The following is an 8,627-nucleotide window of genomic DNA, read 5'->3' on the forward strand; positions in this document are numbered from 1 at the left end:
ATTGCAGCAGGGAGTGCAAAAAGCATTAAAAATACATAAATAATAATATAATAATAACATATATTATATTATAACATAATATAATATAAAGAGAAACAAATAAAATCATTTAAATGAATTTAAAATCAGGCAACAGTCTAGATAAGTTAAAAGATATTTCATGCATAGACACATGAGAACAGAAATGTTTTTAACCTGGATTTAAAATTGTCTACATTTGGTGAAAGTTTAATCTCCACTGTCAGTTTGTTCCACTTGTTTGCAGCATAACAGGTAAATGCTGCTTCTCCATGTTTAGTCTGGACTCTGGACTGGACCAGCTGACCTGAGTCCTTGGATCTAAGAGCTCTGCTGGGTTTATATTCTCTGAACATATCACAGATGTATTTTGGGCCTAAACCGTTCTGGGATTTGTAAACCATCAGCAGGCTTTTCAAATCTATTCTGTGACTGACTGGAAGCCAGTGTAAAGATTTTAAAACTGGTGTGATGTGTTCAGATCTCTTAGTCCGGGTTAAAACTCTAGCAGCAGCGTTCTGGATGAGCTGCAGATGTTTAATGCTCTTTTTGGGAAGTCCAGTTAAAAGAGCGTTACAGTAATCGAGTCTACTGGAGATGAATGCATGGATGAGTTTCTCCTGGTCTTTTTGGGAGAGGAAACCTTTAATTCTGTTGATGTTTCTGAGGTGGTAAAAAGCTGCCTTGGTGACAGCTTTGATGTGGCTGCTGAAAGTCAGATCTGAGTCAATCAACACTCCGAGGTTACGAACCTGGTCAGTGATTGTAAGGTCCTGAGTCTCAAGATATTTATCAATGCTGACCCTCTTCTCTTTGCTACCAAACAGAATGATCTCAGTTTTGTCTTCATTTAATTGTAGAAAATTATCTCTCATCCAGGTGTTTACTTCCTCCAGACACTGACACAGTATGTCTGCTGGGCTGCAGTCGTCCGGTGACAGAGACACATAAAGTTGTGTATCGTCTGCATAACTGTGATAATTGATGTTAAAATTCTGCAATATCTGACCCAAAGGGAGCATATACAAGTTAAACAGACGAGGTCCAAGAATTGACCCCTGGGGGACTCCACAAGTCATGGCCACTCGCTCAGATTCATAGCTGCCAATAGTAACAAAATAACTCCGGCCTTCTAAGTAGGACCTGAACCAGTTAAGGACCGCTCCAGAAAGTCCAACCCAGTTTTCCAGCCTGTGCAACAGGATTCTGTGATCTACAGTATCAAACGCAGCGCTGAGGTCCAACAGAACCAGGACTGAAACATTACCAGAATCAGTATTCAACCTGATGTCGTTTAACACTTTGACCAGAGACTGCCCCCCCTCCTCCTCTCCTGCTCACTCTGGCCTCGCTGATAAAGCTGGAACCAGGAGGGGTCGACTCAATGAGAACAGCAGCACTGTTATTTTGGTCTAACCAAGTTTCAGTTAAAAACATAAAATCCAGGGTGTGCTCAGTGATAAAATCATTCATTAAAAATGTTTTCCCAGCTAAAGACCTAACTTTTAATAAAGCCAACTTCAGTGTTTTAGAGGTATTATTCTTCCCCTCGTGTTTGCGAGCAGTCTTTGGCACGCAAGGTATGTTTACTTTATTTAAAGATCTTTCAGAGTGCAACTCTCTGTGTTCTGACTGGGCCACATTTCTCCTTCTGTCACCTAAAAGTACAGAAATGTTAAAACCTTCTAACAAACAGGGTCCCAGCTTGTCCTGGGAAAAGTCACAGCTGCCATAATCCTCGCAGCCCGGACCCTCCACACATCACACATCAGACTGCGGAGACAGAACATGATGGCGGCGTGGAGGGACAGGAGGGGGCGGGGCTGGGCGCCGCTGCTTCGGCTGCTCTGCTAGGGGAGGGGCTCGGTGGCGAACCTTTTGCCGCTCTGGTGGGGGGTTTATGGGGGGACAAAAAGGGATTGGACTGGGGGGCAGATCTGAGCCCACCGTTGACCCACTCCATCATCTGCTCAGTGAATCTCAGGTGAGGGGAGGAGGGAGAAAGGGAGGGTGAGGAGCGCAATGACCTGTCAGGGCTTTGAGGGTCTGGGGAAGGTCCTGGTCCCTGGTCCTGCTCATTGGTGCTGTTGAGAGGGTTGGGGGCAGATAAGGACCCCTCTTCTTGCCTCTGATGTCTCTCCTTTCCGAAGCTCTTCCCGGGTGGGGGCAGATGGAGCTCCTCCTCAGGGTTTCTGCTGGGCTTTGTTTGTTCCTCTCTATGAGATAACTCCTGGTTTACCTCTGTCTTGGCACCGAGCACAGATGGATGACGTAGGAAGTAAAATAAGTTGGAGGTGAACAGTTTCACCCCTGTCTTGTTAAAATTAAATCCATTTGCCTTAAAAAGATGCCTTCGTTACCAAAAAATGTTAAAATTATTAATAAAATGCACTGAGTGGTCAGCACATGCCGATAAAAGCCATTTATTCAGAGCCAACACCCTGCTGAATCTTTGCTCTCCTCCTTTGACGGGTGGTACAGGTCCGCTGATGAATACAGCTGCATTCAGCGAGCTCACTGCGTTTAATAATCCAACAAAGTCCCGTTTCCGAACCTCAGATTGTCGCTTGGACACATCGTTTGACCCTGTATGCAGAACGATGTTTGTCACAGATGGATATTCATCTGCAATTTCAGGAATTCTCTCCTTCATATCGTTGACCATATCCCTAGGAAAGCAGAGGACTTTAGTGTTCTTGAAATGGAGTGGAAGACGCGATTCTGTACATGTTGCATCGGGCATATGCTTATCTGGATGTGCCTGGTTCATATGTGAGAGTCATGTTCTTTGACTTCTCCAGTGCCTTCAACACCATACGGCCTCCCATACTGAAAGACAAGCTGCTCGGTATGGGTGTGGCCCCCTCCCTGACATCATGGATTATAGACTATTTGTCTGCCAGACCACAGTATGTCAGGATGGGGAAATGTGTTTCTGGAACACTGGAATGCAGTACTGGGGCTCCGCAGGGTACTGTTTTGGCTCCTTTTCTTTTCACCCTGTACACATCAGACTTCAGGTACAACTCAGAGTCCTGCCACATTCAGAAGTATTCTGATGATACGGCTGTTGTGGCATGTGTGCGCGGTGGACAGGAGAAGGAGTACAGGGACCTTGTGGAGGCTTTTACTGACTGGAGCAAAAATAACTGTTTGCTCCTGAACACCACCAAGACCAAAGATCTGGTGGTGGACTTCAGGAGATCTAAAACTCCATACCAGTCAGTCTGCATTGATGGAGGGGAGATAGAGACTGTTCAGACCTGCAAATACCTGGGGGTGGTGCTGGATAATAAACTGGAGTGGTCTGCCAACATAGACGCAGTGTACAGGAGGGGCCAGAGCCGTCTCTTTTTCCTGAGACGGCTCAGGTCCTTCAATGTCTGCATTGATATGATGAGTATGTTTTATCACACTATCATTGAGAGTGCACTGTTCTATGTTGCTGTCTGCTGGGGGAGTTGCACTACAGACAGAAATGTAGGCGCCTGGACAAACTGGTGAAAAAGGCTGGTTCTGTTGGAGGCAGAAGGCTACAGGAAGTTAGATTCTGTAATGGAGAATAATAAACATCCTCTCCACAGCATCACGACAGGACAGAGGAGCAGCTGCAGTGAGACGCTCATCTCTCTGCGCTGCAGGACTGAGAGGTTCAGGAGGTCCTTTGTTCCCACAGCCATAAGGCTTTATAACAGTGACTGCTGAGTTCCTCTCAAATTGATTGATTTTTATTTATTTGTTTAATTTGCCATTCAGCCATTTTTTATTATTTAGTTAGAAGTAGTATTATGATTGTTGTTAATTCAATCATTGTAAATATTTAAAAAATGTTGAGCTACTTGACGAATTTGAATTTCCCCCATTGGGGGATAAATAAAGTATTCTTTTCTACAAACACTTGACTTGGATTTATATGCTGTCATTTTAATTACATTCTTTAGAATGAAAATTGAATGAGTCTTATCATTAAGAGCTTATGTGTTTACTTATTTCATAAAATCCTGGAACAATATGAGGAAAATAAATAAATAATGGTTAAGGTGTAATATTAACTGATTGGCAAATTATTAACTGGCAAATGTTGTGCTTTGAAGGTTTCACAATGTAACTTCCCTAGTTTGACACTTTTAACTAGTTCAATGTTGCCATCTGGTGGACAAAAGAGATATTGCCTAAAATTGATGTCTGATATCTGAATTTATAGGCACAAACAAGTTAGGGAAATGGTCTTGCTACTTAGACAAATATACCTCAGTCCTATGGACTTTTATGTTACTTGGACATAACGGGGGGAAATTGCACTACCTAAAAAAAAAATTCTTTAGTTGCACTGGCACCGACTGATTGATTTTTCGAGACAGTGAAAGTGGTGATATGATAACCACAGTTTTTGTTTCGTTTTTAATACAAGACATGAGCGCAGAATTCATGGTGGACATTTCTTTCGGGAGTCTGTTTCAGCCGGTCGGACATTCTTTGAGACGCAGCTAAGCTAAGCTTCAACTTTAGCCTGCCCGGGACCAGGCTAGTTCAGCGGCATAAATTACCATGGTTACTCAGCGGGCATTCAAATAAACCACGTTCGTGGAACGGAACTCTCTCTTAGATTAGCCAGAACTATCGAGAAAAAACAAGCGTTTCGCTAATCCAGCTTCGTGGAACAAACGTCAGTTTTTCTAATGAGAGATGTTGAGTTTGAATTGAAAATATATACATAGCAGAGGATGGTTTCGATCCATCGACCTCTGGGTTATGGGCCCAGCACGCTTCCGCTGCGCCACTCTGCTTCACACTTCTATAGATACACACACCCAAAATGGCTGGCTCGGTGCCCTATCTATGTGACAATTCAAACTAACATACACAATAAAAATAAATTGGGTACACAATCCCCTAATTCATTGAACGATTTCAGTCTTTTGACACAATAATTCTTTTTTCTTACTTATATCAGAAAAGTGGACTTTGGAGGACACTCGTGAGCACACCAAACTAGTTTGAATTAAGAGTGTGTCGAAAGGGTTTCAGAGTTGGTCAAGTGTCAGTTGTGATGTTGCTGAATGTTAAATCATCTTTTATTAGTGTGCAGATTAATGTGCAGATGTCAGAAATATTTATATCAGAATCAGCTTTATTTAAGTGCTGTTGTCCCGATTCTTTTATTGGAAGCCCGAGAACCAGTTGGAGCAGTCTTAAAGCTGCAGTCTGCAATTCTTTTTCAAGCATAATGCCTGGAACTGTCCGGGGATTCTGAAAGTAGTACATTAAATACCCCAATACAAAAAAAAAAGAGTTCTCTAGGTCCCCTATATGTCCCGCTAGGTCCCTCCAAAGCCAGCAGGTTTGTTTACAAAATTGCAGACCGGACCGGTAAAAGGTAACCAATCAGGTTTACGAGCTGGGCTCTGCTGCCTGTCAATCACCGATTGTGCACGCGCGATACAAGGTAGGCTCGTCCCCACGCTTATTTATCTGGACTATTGAACTTCATTACGGGCTAGTCTACTTACTGTGTCTTCCATGATCGCAAATGACAGGTGAGTTGATGAATGAGGAGTCGTGTAGGCGCATCTGGCGTGCACGTCTACGTGCACGAGTTCTCATGTGTTTTGATGGGGCGGGACAGGAAGTTGAATAACGTTTTATTTTTCGGTTAAAAAATAAGCATTTCTTGCATTTTGCGACTACGGAGGTCACCGTTTTCAACTTCAAGCGTTCTGATAGATCATGTAAACTCTTAAAATGCCAAAAATTAGGACTTTACGTATGACAACAACAAATCCTGCAGACTGCAGCTTTAAGTTAAACAAAGTATTTACCGTATTAGAAGTCACAAGTCAAGTATCAGCGCTGGACTTGGAGAGACAGAGTTCTCACATGAAATCCGTCCGCCCAAGTCCCGAGATCCGGAAACATTTCATATTTATGTTCACCTTTATCTCAGAGGTTGTACCTACACTTGACAACGCATCATTGAACATTTACTCATGATGTGAGCAGGCCATCCACCGTCTTTGCCATGTTCTTTGGATATGATAAGCGATGTGTGTGTGTGTGTGTGTGTGTGTGTGTGTGTGTGTGTGTGTTGTTGTTTCAGGCGTGCATCTACTGCACCAGACCTATCTGTCCCAAGAGACGCTTTATCTGAGCCAGTTATTTTATCCCGCTACGTCATCTTAAAGTGTTGGACATACATTGTGTTTGGATGAGCAGAGTGTAAATGTACAAACTAGGAACATAGATTATCTAGTGAACTACAGAATATGAATACATAAAGTCTAAGAATAAAGCCAATTTATAACAATCTTATTAATGAAAGACTGCTTATCTGCACCCCAGTTATGTCCAGTAATCATTCTCATCAAATTCAAGACTCTTTTACATTTAGTTTCCATGTGATGCACATGATCTTTCCATGTAAGTTTTTCATCCATCCATACTCCTAGATATCTAAATTTCATGACTCTTTTCAGAGCTTGATTATACATAAATATCTGGTAGTTTTCAGTAATTTTCTTTCTTGTAAAATACATAACATTTGTTTTTTCAATAGAAAATTTATATCCCCAATCAACTCCCCATGGTTCCAAAATTCGTATTTTCTTTTGCATGATTGTTATTATATATGGGAAATTTCTGCCTCTTTTCCATATTACTGCATCATCTGCATATAATAGTCCTTCACTTCCTTTTCCTAATTTAATAAATATGCCGTTAATCATTAAATAAACTAAAATGGGACTGATGACACTTCCTTGAGGGATTCCACCCTCTACTATAAATTCTTTAGATTGTTCTGAGCCCACTCTAACTCTAAAAGTACGTTGTGAAAGAAAGTCCAGTATGAAATTATACATTTTCCCTCTAATCCCCATTCTATCCAATTTAATCAGTAGCCCTTCCCTCCACAAAGTATCATATGCCTTTTCTATATCCAAAAACACTGCCACCATTATCTCCTTCATCATCAGTGTTTTCTCCACTTCATTACACAACTTCACCAAAGCATCTGTCGTAGATTTACCCTTTCTGAATCCGGTTTGATAATCTTTAAGAAAACATTTCTTCTCCAAGAAATAATTTAATCTAGCCACAATTAATTTCTCCATTAATTTTCCTAAATGTGACGTCAACCCTATAGGCCTGTAATTCCCTGGATTGCTTGGATCTTTTCCTGGCTTAGAGAAAGGAAGAATATTTGCCATTTTCCATATCTTTGGTAATTTTCCCTTTTTCCATACATTATTGAATAGCTCTAAAATCTTAACCAATAATCCATCAGGTAGCTTCCTAAACATAGCATAGCATAAATTGTCAGGTCCTGGTGATGAGTATGCAGTAGTATTTAGGGCCATTTTAAGCTTTGACATAGTAAATTCTGCATCGAGTATATTATTTGACTCTTGTTTGGCACTTAAAATATTTCCATTTTCTTTCAAAATTTCCTCTTTCCTCTTTTTGAGCCTTTCATCTAGGTGATTTCCTTTATGAATTTCAGCAAACTTTTCACCCAACATATATCTGATATAGTTTTATTTCCTCCATCAATTAACACTGGAATTTGAGCTGGTTTATATTTACCTGTCATTTTCTTCACCATCATCCACATCCTGTCCAAAGTTGTTTCTCTTCCAATCGTTGAGCAAAATTGTCTCCAAGCTTCTTTCTTGGTTTCTTTAATTACCTTCCTTGTTTGCTTTATTTCTGTCTGTTACCGCAGCTGTGCATTTTTCATTCCACCATGGTACATTTCTTCTCTTGTTTTGGCTTTTACTGATTGGTATATTTTGACTTGCTACACTTAAAATCATGTTGCTTAAGGATTCATTCATTTTATCTATTGTCTCGTCCAAATTTGAGCATGAGTAATTTATCTCTTCATTGCAACATTCCATATATTTATCCCAGTCAGCTTTCTGAAAGCACCATCTGTGATTTATATAATTTGGTTGTACATATACATTTGTTTCTATCTTGCATAAAATAGGAAAGTGATCACTACCAATACTTGTATTATGGTCCACTTCCCATTCACATCTATTAGCTATTTTCCCATCCACTAAAGTTAAGTCTATACATGATGTTTCATTTCTATATATATTTATACATGTGCCAGAACCATTATTTAAACATACTAGCATTCTATCACTGATCATTTCTTCTATAATTTCACCATTTGAATCTGTATTTTTACTTCCCCATAGCGTATTATGGGCATTAAAATCACCACACCATATTTCCCTATGACCCCTTTTCCTTCAAATATTCTTCATTAGTTCATTTGTTAATACTTTGCATGGGTTATAATAGTTGATAATTATCAAGTTACCTTTATCCTCTTTATTAACTATCTCAGTTACAACACATTCATATCCTTCATATACCTTTATTGGGCTGTATGATATTCCTTCTTTGATAAATGTCAAACATCCCCCTCCTCTGTCAATCTCTCTGTCATATCTTATATTATTATATCCTTTTAAGACAAATTCTAGCAGAGTTTAGCAGAGTGGTGCAGCGGAAGCGTGCTGGGCCCATAACCCAGAGGTCAATGGACTGAAACCATTCTCTGCTATGTATACATTTTCAAATCAAACTCAACATCTCTC

General features: G+C 40.4%; 1 non-coding gene across 1 annotated transcript; it reads right to left on the reverse strand.

Moving 5' to 3' along the window:
* Positions 1–4,733: 4,733 nt before the first annotated feature.
* trnam-cau (transfer RNA methionine (anticodon CAU)) lies at positions 4,734–4,805 on the reverse strand. Its single transcript has one exon. It is a non-coding gene; the product is annotated as a tRNA-Met (tRNA).
* Positions 4,806–8,627: the final 3,822 nt, after the last annotated feature.

This window comes from Odontesthes bonariensis, chromosome 8 (assembly GCF_027942865.1).
Source record: "Odontesthes bonariensis isolate fOdoBon6 chromosome 8, fOdoBon6.hap1, whole genome shotgun sequence".
Classification (NCBI taxonomy): domain Eukaryota; kingdom Metazoa; phylum Chordata; class Actinopteri; order Atheriniformes; family Atherinopsidae; genus Odontesthes; species Odontesthes bonariensis.